This window comes from Lynx rufus, unplaced genomic scaffold, assembly GCF_022079265.1.
Source record: "Lynx rufus isolate CCGP_SWC_20201006 ecotype Redwood Valley unplaced genomic scaffold, mLynRuf1.p SCAF_9, whole genome shotgun sequence".
Classification (NCBI taxonomy): Eukaryota; Metazoa; Chordata; class Mammalia; order Carnivora; family Felidae; genus Lynx; species Lynx rufus.
This window is the reverse complement of record NW_025814897.1, coordinates 79,057,569-79,083,871: the sequence shown is the minus strand read 5'-3', so window position 1 is coordinate 79,083,871 and position 26,303 is coordinate 79,057,569. Positions and strand designations below refer to the sequence as shown.

Below are 26,303 nucleotides of genomic sequence, written 5' to 3'. Positions count from 1 at the left end.
CTTATTGGTCAGCACTGAATTTTTTTTAATTTGCAAGTTTGTTGTATGAGAAACATTATACTTTGTTTTTACTTGTACTTCATGCATTATTAGGAAGAATAAGAATATATTCATATATCTAATATATTTTTATTATTTTCTTTATTATTTTTCTTTCCTTTTTTAAATGTTTATTTATTTTGAGAGAGAGAAGAAGATAGAGAAGGAAGAGAGAATCCCATGCAGGCTTCACACTATCAGCCCAAAGCCCGATGTGGGGCTCGATCTGAGATCATGATCTGAGTCAAATTTAAGAGTCTGACACCCAACCAGCTGAGCCTCCCAGGCACCCTTTATGATTTCACTATTCATATTTTTGATCAATTCTTCTGTAATGACATATAAATAATTTTAATCATTTTAGAGCAGGATGAATATGTGTAAGACCTTTCGCTGTGTTTTATAGAAGTATAAAGTGATGAACAACAAAAATGCTATACCAGCATATTTGTGATAAATAAAATTATTATTCTTGAAGAAAACAAACACACGGGTAGCTCAACATTGTATTTCTTTTATCTAACACAGCTTGCCTTATTTAAAAATAAAGCTAGGCAGCAAAATAAAAGTTTCAAATTGTAAGCTAAAAACTGAGGTAGACCCTACCTATACAAAGAAGAAAGCTTATTTTATGATTCTTATGTTAGAAAATATGCTAACCCAATAAAGAATGAAGCTGTCCTTAAGGGAAAAAATGGTCTCTTTATTTTTACTACTTACTCTCTCTTTATCAATATAAATATGTCTCTAATTTCAATACACATAGCCTCAGTTTAAGAAAGCATATCTCTAATGAAAAAGCCATCTTGGGCCATTATTAGAATTTGGAGGTGCGCCTGGGTGGCTCATTCGGTCAAGTGTCCGACTTCGGCTCAGGTCATGATCTCATTGTTTGTGGGTTCAAGCCCCACATTGGGCTCTGTGCTGAATGCTTGCTCAGACCCCGGAGTCTGCTTCAGATTCTGTGTCTCCTCTCTCTGCCCCTCCTCTGCTCACCCTCTGTCTCACTCTGTCTCTCAAAAATAAATAAATGTAAAAACAAATTTTAAAACAAAAAAGAATTTGGAAGTGTTTTCAAAAAGCATTCCAAGAAAATAAGTAAAACATTAAATTAAAAAAATATGATAAAGAGATTTTTACATACATATGCAGAGAACTTTTTCAGAAATAACCCAAAATTTTTTTATTGTAGAAAGTAGGCTTGTATTAATTTGTCAGTATTTATGTATTAACTACATCATTATAAGGCCAACAGTTTTATTGTATCCACAATGGTAGCACTGAAAACAGCAACACATTGACTTGTTTCAACAGAGGTTATTACAAACAAATCAGAGCTAGAGTCAATCTTTATATAATTTGTGATGGGAGATATCTTAAAGAGAAGTTTAGAAATTCAGTTGACCTACTTCCAATGGTCTGCATTACCAAAGGTCATGCAGAGAAATAGTCACTTCCGTATTTTAACTCTTTCCTGATGACATTACCCTGCGTGTTGCTCAACACTGACTAAAGATAAATCTACAAAATAATTGTTTGACAACTTGTTGTCATGAAAATATCTTTTCTTATTATTCTGATGATTATATCAAATGATTAATATTAACTTATTGAATATTCCTGTCTATAACAATATTCAGAAATGAATTTAATATTCAATTACTTTGCCCTTCTGGGATGTTTCTCTCTCCTCCTTTTTATGATCCTTATTTTCTGCTAATTTTTCAAATCCATAAATATACATATACGTATATACATATGTGTGCATCTATTTAATTTGTACTTTACTTCAAATCCTTTCTACAAAAAGGTGTCATATACAATAAAATGTATGTATGTATATTTTTAATATGCATATTTATCATAAAAATCAACAAGGTAAATTCACCTATTAAATCTTCAACTCTAGCCTGATATTAAGAAAATATAAAGATATGACTTTTGCAGTAAAAAAAGGCAAAAAATCTAACAAATACATATTCATTCAAAAATGTCCCTGTGTAATTCAAAAAATATAAACAAATACATATTAGTTCAAAAATGTCCCTCCTTGTGTATCATGTACTGGAGAAATAAAGAAGCTTAGGAATAATGTTACAAAAGAGAATAGGAAAAATGTATGGTACCGTAAAGGTGGAGGTGAGTAGAGAAGAATAGGGAAAGAGGGCACAAATAAATTATATAAATGTGTTCAGGGAACTATATAGATTCAGTGCCATACACATATCTCATAATAATCCTAATTCCTACAATGTGGCTTTTATTAAATAAGGTTTTACATATACACAAACCAAGAGTGAGGCAATACACTTGAAAAAATAACCATAGACAGCTGGCAACATCAGTAATGAAACTGTAACAAAAAGTTATTGTTTAAACAAATATTAAAAGAAGCCCTCATGAAATGCCCTGGCAACACAAAGGTATGATGGTTAGGTGACTGAAATACATGATAATGTTCAGCTAGAACTTGTTGAGACAACGAATATTTATGTAAAATTCCAGGTATGTCCTTCTAAAAGAATATCAACAAAAGAGAGAAAAGTGTTTGGAAAGAAAATAAATTGAGATCTCAGAATTTTCATTATAAGTGAAACTAATTTTAAAATAAGTAGGCAAGCCCTACATGATGTACACCTGCTGTATGTATGAAATATATGTACGCATGAAAGCATGGCTGCCAAGAACCTTCAGGCGACTGCAGAATAGTACAAGTCCAAGTTTGCTAACCTCTGGGACCACTAACCTAAGTAATGATGCCCTGAGCCAGGTGAAGCAGGAGTCAAATCAGTACCAAAGACAGGTGCAGTCCCTCACCTGTGAAGTAGTTGTACTCAAAGGAACTAGTAAGTCTCTGAATGCCAGATATGTGAAACAGAAGAGAACTTTGCTGTTGAAGTTGCTAACTACCAAGACACTATTGGCCACCTGCAGGGCGAGATTCAGAACAAGAAGGAAGAAATGGCTCATCACCTTCAGGAATACCAGGACCTACTGAATGTTAGGATGGCTCTTGACATTGAAACTGCCAACTATAAGAAACTGCTAGAAAGTGAGGAGAGCAGGATTGCTCTGCCTCTTCCAAACTTTTCTTCCTTGAACCTGAGGGAAACTGATCTGGATTCACTCTTTGTGGTTGACACTCTCTCAAAAAGGACCCTTCTGATTATGATGGTTGAAACTAGAGATGTACAGGTTATCAATGAAATTTCCCAGAATCATGATGACCTTGAGTGAAAATTGTACACACCTGGTGCAGCAATATATAACCAGCAAGAATAAAAAGGAAATCCCTATCTTAAAGAAACAGCTTTCAGGAGCATTTCTGCAATTTTTCAGGAGCGCAAGATAGATTTGGAATAGAAATAGCCTCTAGTTATCAACACTCCTAAAAGATTGAGAAAAAAGTTTACAACATAATCTACTTTATGAAGAAAACTTGTGCTGGAATGCTTTTTGAAAAGTATTTTTGAATACCATTAAAACTACTTTTTTCCAACAAGTATCTGACCAACTCATTTCTGCTTCAATAAATCTTTGGAAAGCTAAACTAAACTAAAATAAGGAGGCAAGCAATAATCTCTCTCTCTCTCTCTTTCTTACACACACACACACACACACACACACACGCATGCACACCCAACAAAGAGAATTTAACTGAAAAGAAACAGCTGTTTAACATAGACGAAGAACAAAAATCACTTTTGGAATTTGTGACTAATTTCCCAGGATGTAATGAAAAATATATGGAAATTTCCACATCCAAAACCAGATGAAAAATCTGCAAGATAATCCATATATGGGAAAATCCTACGCAAGAAACAACCTAATCAATTAAGTAATTGTGGGCCAACAGGAAGAACAGCCATCAGATGTGTAGGTGACAGGGCAGTGTGCTGAGCTGGTCATGTACAAAGAGCATTTAAATAAGAATTGGTAAACACATAATGTCAAATGTGGTACACAGAAGCTAGCAATTAGAATTCTTGGCATAGTTGCTCAAAAATTAAGGTGCAATTGCTACATTAACTTAGACTTTTTTCCAGAAAGACCTACTTGATTAAGTGTTTCTTGTTTCTTTATTTTGAAATTCTTTGAAAAAATTAAAAATCTAGAATAAAATTTTTGATAAAACTCAAAAAAGATCTTGTGCCATTAGATATTATGGTTAATTTCAGTTTTATTATATGAATTTTTCTGTATAATCCAAGCTTTATACAATGAAAGAAAATTATTTTTAACTTTATTATTTATGTTATGTATAAATGCAAGTTTATTGTATTTATACAATTGAAATATATAATAATATAAATGCAATTCTGGATTTTTTTATATTTATGAGCATGTTTTATGTATATTTTTGTAATATACCATTTTAACGCTCAATAAAATATGTCAAACAGATGTTTTTCTATGTTTACTTAGCTTCTCAAACTGTGGAGTCTCATTTCAGTACAAATCATCATTTTTTTTTTAAATTTTTTTTTTCAACGTTTATTTATTTTTGGGACAGAGAGAGACAGAGCATGAACGGGGGAGGGGCAGAGAGAGAGGGAGACACAGAATCGGAAACAGGCTCCAGGCTCTGAGCCATCAGCCCAGAGCCCGACGTGGGGCTGGAACTCACGGACCGCGAGATCGTGACCTGGCCGAAGTCGGACGCTTAACCGACTGCGCCACCCAGGCGCCCCCAAATCATCATTTTTAATACTGCCTAAAATTCCGTACTATTTAAACTATTCCTGTTTGTTTGTTTATGCTTATTTTTTTTCTAAGTTGGCCCACTGCTTACCATAAGCATTAATGGTACCCACATGCATGTGTATATGTGCGAGCAAGTCTTCTTATACTTGCTTCTTTATGTAATGTTCTAGTAGTCCGAAATCAAGATCAAAAGGCCATAATTTACTGATTAGTAGAAGAAATCTCCTATATTTGAAGTTAAATATATGTATCAGAAAATATAACATGGAAGAAAAGCAGATAACATTCTGAATATTATCAGAAATCAGTAAGAATATTGTAAAAAGGAAAAGGGATCTTGAGTGGATTTTATAACATTGAAATCTATTAAGCTAATAAAGGTTTGGAGGAGAACCTAACTTGAGGCATTGCTAAGGTCACCAATTCTTAGACTCAAGAAATATAAAGATAAAAGACTCAAGGAAAGAATAGGACTTAACATATATGAAAACTTTCAGGTGTCAAAATGGTTCATTTCAGTCAAGTGTAATTTTTAAGGTATTTCAGTTAAATGAATGAGTGCTGAAATGTAAACAATATAGTTCTTTGTATAATGGTAGGAAAGTAGCAATTACGCATCAACTTGGAATCAGACATCACTAGAACTGAATCCTTTCACTCAGTGGGATTAAGAAAAATGTAGACAAATGAATAAAGCTAAAAGATAAGAAAATGCTCAGTATTTCAATCTATAGACTCTTGAAAATAAGAGAAAAATGGCATTTTTACTAATGAATTGTCCTCATGTAAAAAAAGGTAACTCTCAGTAAATAATCCAATTTCATACATTTATGAAAATACTTTATTATAATTATTATAAATCAATGTGCTAAGTGTTAAATATGTGAAATATTCATTGAAACCTGAGTAATTAAAAAGAAAACTATGGGGGTACCTGGGTGGCTCAGTTGGTTGAGTGGGCGACTTCAGCTCAGGTCATGATCTCACTGCTCATGAGTTCGAGCCTTGCATCAGGCTCTGTGCTGACAGCTGAGAGCCTGGAGCCTGCTTGGGATTCTGTTTCCTGCTCTCTCTGCCCCTCCCTGACTCATGCCCTGTCTCTCAATACTGAAAAAAAGTTACAAAAATTTAAAAATATAAAAATATAAACTAAAAATCATAAGGAGAAATATATGTCAAACAACAGGGCAAAAGACCAGTGCACATGTGTGTAGGTGTGTGTGTGTGTGTGTGTGTGTGTGTGTGTGTGTGTGTTTGGATGCTTGAAAATCAAAGAAATAAAACTCAAAATAAAAGGAAATACCAATATAATACTCACTAAACTTTCCATATTAAAATAACTCTGGATTTTAAATTGGAAAGCCAGACTTCGTAGCACAACATTAAGGAAAGTGAGTCTAAATTTTATCAAGAAGATAGTAATGATTTTAATTGCATGAGAGCTGGAATGTTTTTGTCTTTGTAGGGCCACCATAATTTTTAAAGATTATTTTAGGAACCACATCCAGCAAACTTTTTCTATCTATCATCTATCTATGCCTTTGCTCATCTACTACAGAAGTCATCAACTATAATATAAAAATACATAATTTTAGGGACAAGATGAAGTACAAAAAATAAAAATACTTGTTGAATTACTCTGTGCAGAATGAGCATTGCCTGGGTGATGAAGAACGGGAGGGGATGTCCTTGCTGATATTTGCAGATGTCCTTAATCTGTATGAGCTCACTAATCATTATGGTTCCTTCAGATTCTAAATTTATTTAAGATAATTCAGGAGATGACATCATTATAATTGTCTCTTTCAAATCAAGAGTGAGTTTGATTTAACAAGACTTTTGGACACTTTCCCTGAAGCAAAGATTATTATTCATGGGAGCTTCATAAAAATCTTGAAAGCTAAGAGATGGATTCTTTCAGTTGAACAAAGTCAGGAAGATTCTGCACATTTTTTAAGGTTGCCTTAATTGTCTCTGCTCCATGACTGATAGCTTACCTCATGAGCTTTGTAAACTAGTTTACAGAGGTTCAAATGCTTAAAACTGAATGATCTTTGAGATCTTAACATTAGAACACAACAAAACGGTGAAATGCTTCCTTTCTGGTTCTGCAAACTAACAAAGAATACATTTCCATTGCGTGATATTTGAGGCCAGCCTTCATATCCTTCTCACAAGCCTAATCTATTGCTGCTTAGCCTTTTAACCTCAAAAATTGCTTTTCAATACTATTTTTATAGCTAATATGGTGGATTGATTTCATTTTGAAGCTGTGGTGTCAGTTGATGGCTTGCTTCTTCCCTGGATGATAAACCAACGAATATGAAGCAGTTAATGGAATAAAGTGCCAACTATGCTATTTTCTGCTCAATAAATGTATTGTTGCTATTGTGTACAGTAGATCTCAGGAACAGGATAGATTATCATTTCTTCTTTAGTTACTTAGAGTCTATATAAAAGGATCAACCTCTGAATTGAAATGAAAAGAAAAAAATAGATAAGCTTTAAACTCAATGTCACAATAGTTGATACGGTAGAATCTTTCTCTAGAAGAGGAACTTCGAGTTGGGCCATGCCTGGTGCATCCAGTCTCAAGCCATCACATTGTGTGGTCACTGCAGGAGGCCAAAAGTCCTGCCTGAAATTACAGTGTGTGGCCTCTAATAACTATGTTTTATTTTGAAATATTCTTTATTGTATTCTTTTCCCAAATGAAATGTAGCAATTAAAATCTCTATCAGTTGGCAGAAAATGATGAAAATGTCCAGCTTAACTCCTGAAGCACTTCCAGAATCCAAATCATTAATTTGAGAGCCAGACTCTTATTCCATATAAGTATGTATCCAACAGTTTTGCTTAGGGTAAATTAAATTGTCTCATTCCTGTCATGCTAGCAACAAAAAAAATCAATTCGACCCGTTTTTCTCCATTTGCCTCACCTAACATGGAGCATTTTGAGCAGTTTTCACACAAACAGAATACATCTCAAAATCTTCAACTTACATTGTTTAAACAAAACACACCTATAAATAGTAGTTGCATCTCTAGCTAATGTTTTCTCCTGCACTGCACTGCTTCTAAAATCCAAGATTAGAGATACTTTATTAAGATCAGAGTCACTATATTACTAAGTTTTGATGCAGGCATATACTTAGAATGACGTCAACTAAAAATTACCCACTCAGAGAAATTAGGTTAAACCTCATTTAAGCTATGAAGATAATACGTTATTTCCATTGGTTAATTTACTTGTAAATCCTTATTACCCTGATCCTTAGTTGCAAAGAAGTAAATAATCTAAATGTGCCAATCTAATAGGTTAAGTAACATTATCAAAATCTGCATTGTAATGTCTTATTAAACATGAACTATCAAAGTTAGAAAGTAATCAGCTTTTAGAATTAATCTAAATTCAGAGTTTGATTTATGTCAAGGCATTTGCAACTTGTTAAGTGAACTGATCTAATCACAAATCGTTATTCAACTTTAATTATATATTGATCTCCTTATTATGAACTGATTAAAAAAATGGAAACTGTTAAAGTACTAGGATTATAGGAGTCTTTAATTTTTGTCTTTATACTTTTCTTTATATATATATATATATACATATATGTAGTATTCTGAATATATATATATATATATATATATATAGTATTCTGAAAATTAAATGATTCTTTAAAACCAAAGGAACTCATTTCTTAGGGTTGTATATTTGAAGAGGTTGATTAACATAAGGTATGGTTCACTAGGACATATTGTACAGACCAGAATTATATCTCATGAAGAGTTTATATGCAAGAGTAAATAGAATTATATGAGAAATATATAAACTGAAGAGTTTAGTATTAGAATAAATAGGAGTTGTATGGCAGATTCACTCTATAACTTGATGTTGGCTGAAAGCTGATCAGGGAGACACTTCTTAGAGACAATCATTTGCCTTGAAAGAAAGATGAAGTATAATTGGATGGAGTAGGCAGACTGAGTCCACGAACCTGGGGGTGTCCTGAAAGACCAGTCAAGAGGTTCCATAGCTTCACACAGGATAGAAATCAAACACAAACCAGAAAAAGTGAAAGCAGAGTTTATTAAATAGTATAAGTGATAGAGTATAGCAAATGGAGTAACTGAGAGTCTCAGAAAGGAAAAAGGAGAGTGAGTCTCTCCATTGCTTGGGGCTGGGGGTTTATATTAGAAAGGGGTCTACGGTACATATTCTTTCAGTAATCCAGGGTAGGGTCTGATCCAAGGTGAGTGACAGGTGAATAGTAGGTGTTATTTTGGGGTAATGATGCCAACATCAGCTGAGGTTTGCTTGAAGCTAATGTCTTGGAACATGTTTGGGATCTGGCTCTAGGATGTTATCAGGTGTTTGAGGCCCTAGAACAAAACTTGGAGAATAGTTAACTTCTTGCTTTCTCCTTGGAGTGGAAACATAGCTTTTTTTTTTTTTTTGGCTTATTCAGATGCAAAATATAGAACATGAGTAAATGGGGCCTAATAGAAAAACAGTAGAGATGGAACCTTTCTAAAATGGAGTCCCTTCAGCTTCCCTACCTCAGTAGCACAGAAAGATGTGTCCAGTTAAAAATTATTACATGGGTGAAAGAAACAATGTAGGAAGTAAGTTTCATTATGTGTGTGTATGTGTGTGACTCACAGAGAAAAAGACAGAGAGAGGTAGGTAGAGAGAGAGAATATGATGGATAAAAATGAAGTAATTCTTAGGTGAGTAGGAGTAAGCAGGATATTGTAAAAAAAAAAAGTGTCTCCTCCTTGAGGTCAGAAATCTGGAATAATTTTACCTCGTATAATTTGTTTGAAAATTATCATAATTATACGAGTAGGACCAAAACTAGAAATACAACTGAAAAGGAATTTCTTGTCAAAAGTATGATCATAAGACTTATGGGACTCTACCACACAGATCACACTCTCCCAATGTATTCTATAAACACCGAAAGACACAGAATTTTATAAAAGTAGGAATAGTGCTTAGAGGTCACCTGAGATACAAAAAATTCTGATTGTTTTCTCAAATATATATATATATATATATATATATATATATATAAATATACACACATATATATATACACACATATATATGTGTGTGTGTGTATATATGTATACACACATATATATGTGTGTGTGTATATATGTATACACACATATATATGTGTGTGTATACATATATATGTGTGTGTATACATATATACATATTGAGCACAAGTGTCAGACTCTTGCAAATGAGGCATGCGAGGCATTAAGAATCGTGCCTTAGACCCTGCCCTCAAAAGACTTTCTGCCTAATGGGGGAAGCTTCTACTTACTTCACATGCCTGGGATTGCTTACAATACACTTAACATTGTCCGCGCTATATTATCTTTAATTCATATGATCAGATGCATGTTTCTGATTTTTGACTTTTGGGAAAATGGAAAAACACCCAACAATTTGACATAGATGCTTGACAGAGTCTCTAGAATTAATTTCATAAAACATATTGATATTCATGCCCAAATCTATATTTTCGGATATAAGATGATATATGTTTTGACACAACTTAAAGGTGGCTACACCAAAGATGATGTGCCTGTTTTGATGACATGAGGGAGAGCAAGGTGGTTCTATGGGTTTCTCCCGTTGCATATTCTTCCATGTCAAACTTTTCCAGGAAAATGATAAACCTTTTATATAAATGTGTTACTTTTCAGCTTTACAGAACAAAAACAAAACAAACACTGGACTGGTTATTAGCTGCTCGAAGTTTTTATGTGAAATCTAATTTGCTTCCATTTTTTTTTTCTTAAAATAATACCAAACAAAACAATATCTGCAGCACTTTAGTTGGCAGAGATGAAAGATTAGTGGTAAAGGGAAAATGCGTATTCCTAGGAACATTGTACATTCTTTGTCCAGGAAAGTAACCCTCCCACCCCCAAAAGAAACCTCACTGGCATATTAATGTCTTCTAAATATGGGAAAAATAAACTTCCATAACCTGACTCTTCAGAGTAGTATAAAACGGATCACAAATAAATGAATGTGTATAGTTTCACTTGAAGTGGTGTGTGGAAACCTTATTTTGTGAAGAGAACTATGTAAAACTAGCTCACTTTCTTTGAGAGTATTTCAGAGACATTAAATTGGAACTGGCTCCAACCTCAAATTCATTTGCTTGATATTAAGGTTAGATTAAGGAAAGGCAAAAGAGGAGCCTGAGATATCACCAACATATAACATTTCCTTAAAATAGAATGCTAACAAGTGTTCCCAGATGGCTCAATCGGCGAAGCATCTGACTTCGGCTCAGGTCATGATCTTGCAATTGGTGAGCTGGAGCCCCACATCGGGCTCTGTGCTGTCAGCATGGAGGCTGCTTCAGATCCTCTGCCTTCCTCTCTCTCTCTGTCCCTTCCCTGCACTCTCTCTCTCTCTCTCTCTCAAAAATAAATAAGCATTTAAAAAACTTAAATAGAACACAAATAAATGTGTGGTATGACTGCTAAGGATCTGAGGGCCTATGAGAGATGCTTAAAGTGCCCCCGACTGAGAGGGCTACAATCACTCATCTGCTAAAGTCACTTGCTTGATGCAAAAATTACCAAAAGTTGGTAGAATTTCACTCCTTCCCTAACAAGTCATTTAATACTTATGAAACCAAAGAAACAAACAGTAGAAACACAGCATAAAGGAACAAGAAAGTTGCACAGAATAAAACACAAGCATCCTCAAGCACCCCACCGGTCCTTTTCCACCGAGAACTAAAGCACACTTCATATTACTTTTTCTTTGAATATCTAAACTTTTTTTTTCCTTGCTAAGTAAATTACTGGCTGCCTTGAAATAGCAATTTAATACTTCTTCAGAATGAAGTTCTTTTAAAAAGTGCAGTAATTCTCTGCTGCATCTATTAAACCAACACATGTTTACTTTCTTTGACCGTGGTTATTTGTGCACACCTTAAATGAGTTTCTATCTTGGTTACATTATTCATGTCATTAAATTGCCTTTTACTGAATTTACCTGCCACCTCCTGAGGGGAACAGCCAATTGTCAAGATTAAATAGCTTTCTCATCTCTATGGGATTTACCCCTTCAAAAAAAGCAAAATGCTTGGCTTTTGCTGAAAGCTGAATATTGAGTTTGCCTGCAGGACAACAAAGAAAGTCTCACCGGGGCCCTAATGTATGTTCAATATGGGAAAAATTATGGACTAATGAGTGCAATAGGGCTTCAGCCACTAAAATTGTTCATGAAAAGGTAGGATTGGGCAAAACCTTAAAATTACATAAGATTTCATATTTAAATTAAGACCTTTAACCCTGGTCATTATATTATTATACAATGACTATAATTTTTCTAATTGCAGTTAAGACATTTCTTTACTTTAAAACAATGCTGATGTTTTGACCTACTAAATCAAGACCAGCAAATACTATGTAATAGAATATGCTTTTGAATCAGGATCCTCAATCTCACATTCCCCCAAATCTGAAAAGAATTCAATACTGGCTAAGCACAGATATTGCTTTACATAGAACTTAGGTTACAAGAAGTTCTTTGAACTACAAAACTGCCTGTTATAAGTGACCACTGAAGAGCTAAGCAATTTTAGTGTCAGGAAAATGAATTTGCCACTTAGTGCTACAGCAGTTTTTGCAAATGGTCTTGTCTGAATCTGTGCATCATAACTCTATGTGTATAGGAACTCTAGAAGGAAATGAAGGACTGGAATAGGAGGAAGAAGAGAGGGAGAAGAGTGGCCTTCTGTTAAAGTCAATTAAATCATAACTTCTTTTGCAAAATGAAACATTGAGAGCCCCATATTTTCAGATTTTCAAATTTCCTCCCAGGGATGGAAGACCATAAGAATTCAGTTATATAAGTAATTAAACAGTATGACACCAACAAGGTATGCTTTGATTCTTTGGGTTTTGTTTTTTCAAGACCATTCTTTCATTTTGTTCTGTTCTCTCAATGAATTGTCAGTGGAGGATAACTTAAGGAACAACAATCACAGTCTTCATATAAATTTATATTTCAGAAGTTTCTTGTCCAAATTAGCTAATAGGAATGACTACTCTAATTTTTAATTTTTTTTTTAATGTTGAGAGAGAGAGACAGAGACAGAGACAGACAGAGCACGAGCAGGGGAGGCACAGAGAGAGAGAGACACACAGGATCCAAAGCAGGCTCCAGACTCCAGCTGTCAGCACAGAGCCCACCATGGGGCTCGAGCCCACAGACCACAAGATCATGATCTGAGCCAAAGTCGGACACTTACTTGACTGAGCCACCCAGGTGCCCCAACTACTCTAATTTTTAGTTCCAATAAACATGTAAATTTTTAAAATAAATACTTTGTTCTTTATCCTGTAAAAACTCACAGTAAAAATTAATTATGTTTTTTTTCTTTACCTAATTTAACCATCATTAATATTCTGGCAGCCAGGAACTATAAAGATTTCTGAGACAAATTATAGCATGTTCAAACATACTACTGCAACTTTAAGAATATTATTTCTTCTCTCTTGAATATTATTGCATCATGAGGGATTGCAAATTGTATTTTATAATAATTTTTTTACAATTTTTATAAGTGTTATATGTTGAGAAGCATCAGCTAAAGTCCAAAATCTTGAACATTTTTTTCTAGAAGAGTAGATTATTAAATTCCACTCTAGAGTTAGATAAAAGTGCTAAAAAGTTCAAAAGAATAGCTCTGATTTAAATTGCATGGTTGTCTATAGAGCCAATTGAAAATAATTAAATATCTATAAATGGAGCAAGATATAATGACATTGAGGAACAGCATGCTTTCTTTAAGACAATCTATATTGCATTAACTTTATTGGAAACCAAGGCAGAGAGTGAGTAATGTATATTCATATTTTATTTTGTGAAGTTCATCTGGATTTCATATGCAAACAAAGATGAATCAGAAAACTTGGGAATGATACAACTATCCTTACACTGAAAGGAAAGCCCAGTTATCCTAGGTTGAGTGACAGTGAGAAATTCCTTCCTTCTTTTTTAGGTTCTTTGGCTTGTCTAATAATAAAATTGAAAAGGAAGACTAACAAGAGAAAAGCAAATTTAATTTCATGCATATGGGAGCCCCATGAAGTATGAGACTCCCAGGCACTCAGGTAATTGAGGTTAGTTGAGGTACTCAGGTAGTTGAGGCACTCAGGTAATTGAGGTTACTATCCAGAGCTTAGGAGAAGGGGCAGAGGTCTGGGACTTCAAAGGGAGGAAGACAATTCACAGAGAGACGAGAAAAGCAAAGTTTGGTAAATAAATGGTTGCCATGCCATACAGAAAAGTCATTGGGATTAAAGTTATCTCTGGTAATTGCTTTGTGGTTCTGGCCCCTATCTAAATTCTTTTAGGCAGTTTAAGGGGAAAGGCATAAAGCTTTCCTAAGTCTGCTGGGTCTTAACTGCCTTATGCTCAAAACAACTCACATGTCAATGTGGCACACTTGGATGGCATACTCTGCTCCCGCTCTGGAGTATAGATTAGGAATGGACCAAAGACTTGTAAATTCTCATTTCTTAGAAGATGACAGAATTTCTACATCATCTTGAAATTTCATATTTATATTTTGTTTTTAATTTCATTCTCCTGCTTGCCTCCAATGCACAAGTAGATAACGTTTCTATTCACAAAAATTCTTCTACAGATGATTTTGTTTTAATGTTTATTTTATTTTATTTTATTTTATTTGAGAGAGAGAGAGAGAGAGAGAGAGACAGCACAAGCAGGGGAGGGGCAGAGAGAGAGAGGGAGACACAGAATCTGAAGCAGGCTCCAGGCTCTGAGTTGTGTGCACAGAGCCCAACGCGGGGCTCCAACCCATGAGCCTTGAGATCATGACATAAGCCACAGTTGGACGCTCAACCGACTGAGCCACTCAGGTGCCCCCAGATTTTGTTTTAAATGAGCACCACAAGAAAAGTGATTTCTGTCAATGGCAAGGTATTCAAAAGCCAAAAGACAAGGCCCTGGAAAATGATATGGTTCAAAACTATGTGGCCTTTTTGGAATAAGAAAGTAAACCTCTCACAAATTCTGGACCTTAAGAGAAGAATCACAAAGGTCTTCAATCATTGCATTTTAAGTTTTCAATATATTTATAGCTCCTCTACATTCAGAATATAAATAATTTCAATGGACATTCTACATTCTTTGTAGAATAATTTATATAGGGCTAAATTTACTGACTATAAAAATTACATAATCTGGACCAAATATTTAAAAGAAAATGTGGACAAATAACAAAAATCACCATCCATCCAGTGCACAGTGGACAAACTCATATAGCAAAATTCAGTCTTATTGGACTGATGAGGAAGAGGATGACATTTGGGGCCTCTAAAGCTACTCCAAATTGAGGGACTAGACTGCAAAAAGCTACAGAGGGGATCAACTCCCCTAAGTTCTGTGTCTGAGTACTTATTCTTCTACCCAAATGGATTAATAAACACTGGATTCACCCTTCCATGTGAAACAACTAAATAACCAGACTTACTATATGGCACAATGGTTCTTTAGACAGTGGACATCAGGCAACAAAATTTCTGAGAGGAGAGAAAAACACAAGTCATATGATTGCCCACCATTCTACTCCACTCCACTGCATGGGGTAGAGACAGGGAACTGAGGCAGAGCCCCTCAGGCTGTCAAAGTCAAGCACGTCAACTTGGGAATTTGGGGAAGCTGTGACTGCTGGGGTTCCCAGGACAAGAATACAGAGAGGAGAGAACTTCTCACAGAGAGGACACTGGAAATCTTCAAAGAAGCCTCCTCAAGTATTAGTTGAATATTGATCACTACATGCACAGAAGGAAACTATTTTAGGTTGAGGAAAGAACCAACCAAATGGATTACAGGGGACAGTTTCTAGCACTCACACAAGACCAAGAATAACACCAGCTCCCATAAGCCAGAGTAGAAAACCTCATAATTCACATGGCAATGTGCTAAGAAAGAACTTGTCTTGTCAGTGGAGGAAATTAAACCTAGACTGAACATCCTTCTGGTCTTATCTAGTAAAACATAAAAGTAAGACCTAGAAGGACCAATCTGTTTCCAAATAACTTTAAGGCATTCTAGAACAAGATTCAGGGGCAATTTTAGGAACCTAAAAATCTGCAGAACCCAATAACATAAACTTCACAAAGCCATGTCATCCAATGAAAAAATTACCAGATATTTAAAGAGGCAGGAAAGCACAATCCACAATGAGAAATTCAGTCAATCCAAACTGAGCCGTAAAAGTCGCAGATGATTGACTTAGTAGATAGGAATATTAAATTAGTTATTATTTTAATCAATAATTGGTTAATTAATCTTCATTAATATTAAGTTGGTTATTATTTTGAGAAAAATATATAACATTTTAATACTATGCTTATTGATTACATATTAAATGATAATAATGTTGATATTGGGTTAACTAAAATATATAATTAACATTAATTTTGCTGCTATCTTTTTACTCTTTTCAATGGCTACTATAAAGTTTTTAAATGCCTATATGCTTACATGTGTGGCTCACAGTATATTTCCAATGGATAGCATTGGTCCCAGAGATGTGGAAACTGGGTCTTAGATAGGTAATATGACCTGCCCATAATCATGATGAAAGGTAGTGCGTGGGCTGATACCAAATGCAGGTCACCTGACTCCACTTCCATAACAGGGATGCTCTTGCTACTGTTCTTCTGTAAGAATTCCCAATTCAAGGATGCACCCATATTGTGTACTCTGGCGTACAATTATAAAGGACATGAAATAAGAGGGAGTATGGCAGGGCCTGGGTGCTCTTTTTTAGCAGAAGTTGTTCCCTATGTAATGATCATTGTATTTCTTTAATTCATTTTATTTCTAATTTGTACCTATTAGCATGAGACAATTATGGCCTTACCAAAAATCTCTTTTGCTCAAATGTGTTTTAAAACTTCCTTAATAGAAAAAAGGCTACCTAAGGGCATAAACTGAGCAACCAAATGCTGAGGCATAAACTGTAGCAACCAAAATTACAACGATGCAGCATTGAGGGATTAGCACAAATAAGTTTTAGTGAGTAGCACTGGGTGCAAAGTGGCTCGAGTTACACAATCTGATTTAAGAATCAGAATCAGAATCAAAATCAGAATCAGAATCTTTACAGATTTCAGAATGCTGTTTCAATGATGTCCTTAGTTAGGAAAGTAAGAAATCCTCTGGAGAAAGCTCAGATCTCCTACCTAGAAAAATGTACACACACACAATCTTTGAATTTGCAAACAATTTCAAAGGGCTCATGCCAGGTCTCCTGATCTTTAGGTGGCCACCTGCTGAGGTGCAGGTTAAGAACTTGTCTATCCTACTTTAGTGCCCCTACCTACCAAGCCTAAGCAGTAAGTGCAAGGATAAAGGTGCATTATGTAGCTTTTCTCTAGTCAGTGCTTACAGGCGATTAGAATAATTGCATAAAATAAGTGACGATCCCAGAGGGAAGAACAGGCTCTATCCTAATATTATTGGCAAGAAAACCTGAAAATAAAGTTTTATTGACTTGAAAAGATGCAAGCTGGGGATGCCATATCAATGTCATGTAAAGTGGGCTTCAAAAGAAAGCATATCACCAGAGATATGAGGGAAGTTTCTTAATGATAAAATGGTCAAATCACTTTGAAGGAAAACCTAAGAAAGTTTGTCCCTCAGAAAGGTACTTCAAAGAACATGATGAAAAAAAAAAATTAACAGTACTAAATCCTTAATCCATAGTTGGGAATTTTTATAAGAATATCGACCCTTTGGGGGCTCCTGGGTGGCTCAATTGGTTAAGCATCCAGGTCGGGTCATGATATCACAGTTTGTGGGATCAAGCCCCATGTCAGGCTCTACACTGACAATATGGAACCTGCTTGGGATTCTCCCTCCCTCTCTCTCTCTGCCCCTCTCTTGTTCTCTCTCTCTCACTCTATCTTTCAAGTAATAATAATAAGTAAATAAATAAATAAAATCAAAACTTTGAATATTACTACCACAGAAATTAACTTATTTTTACATTTATGAAATACCTCACACACTAAATGAAACACACACACACACACACACACACACACGCACATTCTTTTCAAGCACATAAGGAATATACACCATGATAGATCATATGCTGGACAATAAAATATGTCTCAATGCATTTTACATGATTAAAATCATGCAGTATATTCTCAGGAAAAATGAATTGAACTAGAAATTAGTAACAAAAAGATATGAGAAAAATTCTCAAGTGATTGAAATTAAATAGAATACAGTAAAACCTTGAATTGTGAGTAACTTGTTCTGTGAGTGTTCTGCAAGACAGGCAAACATTTCTAACAAATTTTAACTTGATAAATGAGCAGTGTCTTGCGATACAAGTAGTATGAGGCCGAATGTCACATGGTCACAACTGAGCCAATGGTTCTTGATATTCACTTTGATATACAAGTGCTTTGGGTCACAAGCATGTTTGCAGAACTCATTATGTTCACAAACCAAGTTTTTACTGTACTTCTAAATAACCATTGATCAAAGAAGAAAGAATAAGAAAAATTAAGCAATATTTCAACCTGAATTAAGATAAACAAAAAAATACCCCCAAATTTATGAGGAAATGTGAAAACAATTTTAGAGGAAAATTTATACTTAGATTTAATACTTAGAAAATAAAATCATTTGAAACCAATTTAAAAGATTCTACTCTAAGAAAACTAGAAAATTCAGTGTAGGTGCAAGAAAGAAAATAAGAGAATGAAATTAAATGAACTAAAAAATAACAAACAAGAAGGGAAAATAATATAGCCAATAGAAGCTTTTTTGGGGGAAAACATCAATGAAGTTGAAAAATCCCAAGTAGAATCCATCAAGAAAATAAAATTACTAAAATTATGAATGGGAAGATATGTCTATTATATCTATAAACATTACAGTTTTAAAAGGAAATATCAACATCATCATGATCCCTAAATTCAACAATTTATATACTCTCCTTTAATGAACAAAACTTATTAAAATGAAATTAAGAATAGAAAGTCTATATCTATGAAAAATTGAATTATTGTCTGTCTTTTGTCAAAGAAATACTAGGGGCACGTGGGTAGCTCAGGCTGTTAGGCATCTAACTCTTGATCTCAGCTCAGGTCTTGATCTCATAGTTGTGAGTTCAAGCTCCACGTTGGCCTGCACTGGGCATGAAGCCTACTTAAAAAACAACAACAACAACAACAAACACAAACACAAACCTCGCAACTAGAAAACACTAGGCACTATTTAGTTCACTCACTGCTCTATGTTATCAAACATTTAAGAAGGAAATTATCCCAATCTTATAAAATTTTTTTCAGAAAATAGAAAAAAATATCATTTTCCAAATTATTTTCTGAAACCACGATAATACTGATAACAAAATATGAAAGGGATATTACAATAAAAGAAAACTACAAAGCAATACTATACATGAACATAATACAAAATTCATCAATTGAACATTAGAAATAAAACCTAGGGGGGATGCCTGGGTGGCTCAGTTGGTTAAGTGTCTGACTTTGGCTCAGGTCATGATCTTGCGGTCTGTGAGTTTGAGCCTCATGTCGAGCTCTGTGCTGACAGCTCAGAGCCTGGAGCCTGCTTCCAGTTTTGTGTCTTCCTCTCTCTTGGCACCTCCCCCCTCACTCTCTCTCTCTTACTCTCTCTCTCTCTCTCAAAAATAAATAAATATTTTTAAAAATTTTAAACAAAAAGAAGAAATAAAACCTAGTGATATATAAAATGACAAGCTATTATGACCAAATAAAGTTCATGCCAGGAATGCATGATCATTTCAACAAATATAATAAAAGTATAAATAAGAAATATGTAGTTACAATAGATTCAGTAAATGACAAAAATTAACATCCATACATAAGAACTCTCAGCAAAAACAGGAAAAGAAGGGACTTTGTGAGTCTGGTTATGGGTCCTTTTAGCTACCAGAAAACTTAATGGTGAAATATTAAGTGATTTCTCCCTGAGACTGAGGAAAGGAAAGATGTCCACACTCCACACTCCTAGTCAGCATTGTGCTACTGAACCTAGTCAAATGAAACAAGTCAGTGAAATAAGGCAAGAAAATGAAAAGCACATAATAATTCAAAAGAAAAACACGCAACCATATTTATTCCCAGACAAAACAGTTGTGTATATACGACATTTTTAAGGATTCAACAACAAAATATTGTAGGAATAATGCAAATGTCACAAGATTGAAGGATGCAAAGTAAATACTCAATATTTGATCATATTTCTAAAAATTGTCAACAAACAATTGCAAAATGTATTGCCATTTGCAATTGGAGCAGAATACATAAATTGCACTGAATTAAATTTAACCAAAAATGTGCAAATCTGATACACTAAAAATTATAAAACATTGCACAGAGAAATTTTCAAAAATCTATGTAAATGAAAGATACATCAGGCTGGGGCTCCTGGATGGCTCAGTCAGTTAACTGTCCAACTCCTGATCTCGGCTCTGGGTTCGAATCCCACATTCGGCTCTGTGCTAACAGCATGAAGCCTGCCTAGGATTTTCTACCTCTATGTCCCTCCCCTACTTGTTCTCTCTCTCTCTCTCTCTCTCTCTCTCTCTCTCTCTCTGAAAAATAAATAAACATTAAAAAAGATATCAGGCTTATTGCTTGGAGGATTTATAATTGTTGAGGTGTCAAATCTCGTCAAACTTTTCAGGAGAGGCAATGTTATATCAATCCAATTCCAAAAGACATTTTACAGGTACTAATATGCTGACTTTAAAATATATGTAGATATACAAAAAAGTTAGGAAAATAAAAACATTTTGAGAAGGAATAAATTTTAGACATTACACCACCTAATTTCAAGAACTACTATAAAAGTCTGTTAAAATATATAATCTGAAGTTATCATAAGGATGTACAAATAATAGGTCAATGACAAAATCATAATGCCAGATATAGACCCACACAATTACACGGAATTGGTTTTCAACAGAGGCTCTGATGCAATCCAATGGGAAAAGAATCGTATCTTTTTTTTTTTTTTAGCAAATAATGTTGAAATTATTTACTGGATATCCATATGGAAAATGAAATAAACACACACACCAAAAAAACCGCTGACCCCTATATCATACCAAGCACAAATAATCAATTTGAGTTGATCATACACATAAAGATAAAGGCTAAAATAGTGACGCTTTTAGAAGCGTATATGCAAAATGGTTTTACAACTTTGTGATTATGAAAACATTTGTTAGATACGGAAAACAAAAACCACTAATTATTAAAAGATGATTTATTGGATTTCACCAATATGAAAAAAAAACTCTTTGCTTTACAAAGAGTACGATAAATAAAAAGAAAAGGCAAACTGCAGATTAGAGTTGCTAAAATTAAAGAGTTTAAAATTCCAAGAGCAGTGCATGATGTGGAAAAGCTAGATCGCTCTCACCTTGCTGGTCACAGTAAAAAAAAAAAAAAAAAAAAAAAGGTGCAAACACTCTCACAAACAGGTGGCCTGTGTTTTGTAAAAATGTTAAACTATACCTATTTTATAACCCAGCAATTACAATCAAAATGAGAGAGGAGGAGAGATTTCCAAAAGAATTGCAAACAAATATCCAAAAACAGATTTACAAGAATGTTCCTAGCAACTTTATTTCATAAGACAAAGGCTGAAAACAATGCCCCAATGAGCAAGTAGAAGGATAAAACATATTATGGTTTCTTCATACAATGGAATATTACTCAGCACGAAAAAGGAGTCATCTACTGATTCAAAAATATTGATGAATTTGAGACTTTTTACTAAGTCAGAGAAACTGTGCACAAAAGTGTATACACTGTATGATTCTATTTATAAAAATTTAAAGAACTCACAAAACTAAACTATGGTGGTAGAAATAAGAAAAGTGTTTACTTTTGAATGGGTTTGGGCTAAAAAGGGAGACTCAGGGAATTTCTGAAGTGATGTAAATATCTGTATCTGTATCTTAATCTACATATATTTGTCCCAACTCAATCTGGCTATACACTTAAAATTTGTGTATTCTCTTATATATAAATAATAGCTTTAAATTTTTTTTTTCAACGTTTATTTATTTTTGGGACAGAGAGAGACAGAGCATGAACGGGGGAGGGGCAGAGAGAGAGGGAGACACAGAATCGGAAACAGGCTCCAAGCCATCAGCCCAGACCCCGACGCGGGGCTCGAACTCACGGACCGCGAGATCGTGACCTGGCTGAAGTCGGACGCTTAACCGACTGCGCCACCCAGGCGCCCCTATAAATAATAGCTTTAAATAGTCACATCTGGAGTCAGTGAAAGAGCATCAGTACTCCGAATGTGTTTCCACCTAGAAGTGGCCCTATTCGCTGTTTAGCTCAGGTCTGAGGACACACAAATGAAAAAAGTATGCATTGTCTCACCACTTAGCCTCCTCCAGAAGTTAAAACAGGTCATTTCAGAGAACTGTGCATTTTTCTTTCCCTTTCTTCCTTTCTTCCTTGTTTTTTTCTTTCTCCTTCCTTTCTTCCTTCCTCTCTTTCTCTCCCTTCCTCTTTCCCTCTTTCTTTCTTGCTTGCTTGCTTGCTTCTCTCTTTCTCTTTTTGTACAAGGTTTCAGGTATCCTAGAACCAATCTGCTTTCTCTGGTTCTCTACATCCTAAAACCAGACACCTGCATTAGGAAGTTGTTACAGGGACCTCCTCTGGTAACAATTTCCTCCTTGTATCTTGATTCTATTCCACTTCTTTGCTCTCCATAACTCCTAGATAGTAGCACTGCTCTTACAGCTAGAGAGAAACGTGTCTTTGGTAAGAAAAAGCTTTTGTCCCTAACAGGAAGCAGTCCTGAGGCTTCCCCCAAAAGGCCTCTGCTGCCCCAGTAGATCAGAATCCTGATCCTAGCAACTCTCCAGCAGAGGAAGGAGATGCATAGAGCCAAACTGGGTGCCTTCAGCTCCCTTAAGTGACTTCAGTGGGACCAGCCTCGCACCGGCAACACCCCTCCTGTCCGCTCGGTTCACTCACGCTCCTGGACTCACCTGGTCCAGCTGGGTTGAGGCCCAGCGCCAGCAGAAGAGGGAGCAAAGGAGTGCACCCGCCGGGTTGAACTGCACGCTGCCGCCTGCCTGGGTTCTCCTTCCCTCGCTGCCTTTGCTCTCCCTCCTCCTCCACGTCCTGTCACTCCTGGTGCCGAGCCTACCCTGAGCCCTCTCCAGCGGCCGACAGGGATAGATTAGTGGATGAAACCAGGAGCCTGGCGCCTGGAATCCGCTTTGCCAGTGATGTCATTGGGGGCCTACGAGAGCCCTGCCCGGGATTGTTGGGCGCCTGCCTCTGCTCCCCAGGCCCGAGGGTGCGTTGTGTCTGCAGCTGGAGAGGGAGGGGAAGCCCAGCGTTGGCCCCGCGCGGTCCGGTCACCCGCTGCACACCCAATGAGGCCGATCATTCATTCCTGCTGCTGTCAGGGATGGGGACGGTCAGGCAGGGTGGGGAAGAGAAATCCAACCTGCGAGTAGTGGAACCTGAGTACTTCGCAGGAGAGGGCACCGAATTCACTGGGCAGGACTATCAGACGCTTAGAGTCCCAGGCAGGTGTCCCTCACCTGAGTACACAGTGTTTGGAAGAACAGTGTTCCAAAGAGAGTATTTAAAATATTGTTTTGAGGGGCGCCTGGGTGGCGCAGTCGGTTAAGCGTCCGACTTCAGCCAGGTCACGATCCCACGGTCCGTGAGTTCGAGCCCCGCGTCAGGCTCTGGGCTGATGGCTCAGAGCCTGGAGCCTGTTTCCCATTCTGTGTCTCCCTCTCTCTCTGGCCCTCCCCCGTTCATGCTCTGTCTCTCTCTGTCCCAAAAATAAATAAACGTTGAAAAAAAAATTAAAAAAAAAAAAGTAAAATATTGTTTTGATTAAAAAGGCGTAGTAATCTGAGACAGACTCTGAGGGATTTAGGGAGCAGGAGGGAACAACATCCAGAAATGTACACTGAGGCCAAGTGGCATTTGCCAACTCCATATTTGGTCTCCTCTCCTCTGGCGAGACTCATCACACAGGAATAATCAAATAAAAAATACATTGGTAATTAACTCACAGAGGTTGGGTTGCAGTACTGGGGGTATTATGCTTTGTATTTTTTTTTATTTGTTTCAAATTTCCTATAAAAATGCAGCCCTCAACGATTTTTATTTTGAAAAAAAATCTCATTTCCTTTTTAAAAAAAAATTCAACTTGCTATTTGTTGGAACACATGCATATCATTCCTATTCAAAGTTTTATTTTGAAGAGAAACAGTTTTCCTAACCCATTGTCTTCTTTTAATGAGATTTAAGCTTAAAACATAAATACAGAACAGACGTAATGACTTTAATAGCCATTAAAATATATGAGTAGTTGTGCAAGCTGGGTACTTGCCTTTGGGTAACAGTAGAATTCACAACAGATACAACTAGGCATACACAAATGGACTCACATGTGATTTCCATGTTATTTGGGAGGAAAACCACATCACACTTTGTTAACAACAGACTCTGTAGACTTCTATTTCCAGGAAAGATGGATACTTTCATCCTTATTTACATTTACATTTAAAATTACATTTAGATGTAATTTTCTCTTTTCTTCTCATTAGATACAAATAAAACATTATATAAAAAATCATAAAAAGATTCTTGGGGTGACAGGATGGCTTGGTCAGTTAAGCCTCTGACTTTGGCTCAGGTCATGATCTCGCTGTTGGTGAGTTCAAGCCCCGCATAGGGCTCTGCGCTGATGGTGTGGAGTCTGCTTGGGATTTTGTCTCTCCTTTTCTCTGACCCTCCCCTGCTTGTGCTCTCGCTCTCTCTCTCTCTCTCTCTCTCTCTGGAAATAAGTAAATAAACTTTAAAAAATAAAAAAAAATTATAAAAAAGATTCTTAAGGGCAGCAACTATAAGGGTCATCATAAGGGAGATCTTTGCATGATGAAATAGTTCTGTATCTTGATTGCATTTGCAGTTATCCAATCTCTCCATATAATTCAAATAAAAAACAAATCATCAGCAACCAGGATGCCTTAAACAACAGGAATTTATTCTCTTACAATGCTGGAGGACAGAAGTCCCAAATCAGTACCACTATGCCAAAATCAAGATATTGGCAAGTCTGCTCTCCCTCCACAGCTTCTAGAGAATTCCTTAATTGCCTCTTCCAGTTTCTAGTGACTAGAGACATTCCTTGGCTTGTGATTACATCTCTCTTGCTTCTTTTCACCAATGCCTTCTCTTCTATGTTTGTAAACAATCAAGCACAGCTTCTCTGTGATATCATTTAGGGCCCAACTGGATAATCCAGGATGATTGCCATAATTCAAGATCCTTAACTTCATCAGATCTTTTACATTATAAATTAATAGTCAGCCCTTTTGCAATATAAAGTACTATTTTCAGATTCTTGGGATCAGGAATTGACTATGTCTTCTGGAAGCCATTTTTAAAAACCCACCACAGAACTCTGCACACACATTGGAGCGATGTCAAATTCCTAGTTGTGATATTGTACAATGATTACGTAAGATAAAGCCATTAGGAAAAATTGGGTGATGGGCACACAGGACCTTTCTGTAGTATCTTTCCAGTCGACATGAAAATATAATTATTTCAAAATAAAAAAGTAAAAACGAAATATAAAACAGAAGTAGGTCTCTATGGTAAATATATATATTTGAATATATATATGAATCAAAGTTATTGAAGAAACAGCCAGTACATGAAGGACACTATGACCCTCTTTTTTGTCCCCATGAAAGCAGGAAATGAGTTTCCCGTGTGAAGGTACCCTTTCTGTGCCAGAGATAGCGAATTCAGGACTAAGAAGGCTGTATAAACAAACTTTGATACTTTTTCACTAATTTGCTACCCCAATCTCAAGCCCTATTGTTTTGTCAGTTCTTCACAAGTATATTATTTCCTTGTCTAACAAGTATTAAAATGGTCCACTTTGGTCACTTCTGGGAGTTTCCTATCTTTAAGTCTCCTGTATCTACAAAATTAAGTTTGTTTTTTTTCTCCTATTAATCTGTCTCATGTAAATTTAATGATTAGACCAGCCAAAGAATCTAGAAGGGAAGAAGGGAAAATTTTTCTGCCCCGGTACCCAGAAAAAATGATTTCAGGAAAATCCAAAAATTACACTGACAGCCCACCCTCCATAGTCTAATGGGACTGGGAGACACTTACATCAATCAGGGTTTCAGTGTAAATAATTCAGTCGGGATTATGATTTAATTTGGGGAATGTCTGAGTGCATAATTAAGTTTGGCCCTGGTTTTGCTATACTTCTTCTTTTATTTCTTTAAGGTTCTTAATTATATTAATGTTCACCAACTATTGAGAGTGCCTTGTATTAGAGTTATAGTACCTGTTGTTAACAAGAAAGCTACACAATCAAGACATTAAGCTTACCTTAAGCTCTTCAAATTTAACACTTTTGCAGTGAAATACGTTGATATGGCATTTCA

At 35.7% G+C, this 26,303-nt stretch overlaps 1 pseudogene; it reads left to right on the top strand.

Moving 5' to 3' along the window:
* Positions 1-2,712: 2,712 nt before the first annotated feature.
* Positions 2,713-3,276, top strand: LOC124505021 (vimentin-like; annotated as a pseudogene).
* The last annotated feature ends 23,027 nt before the right edge of the window (positions 3,277-26,303 follow it).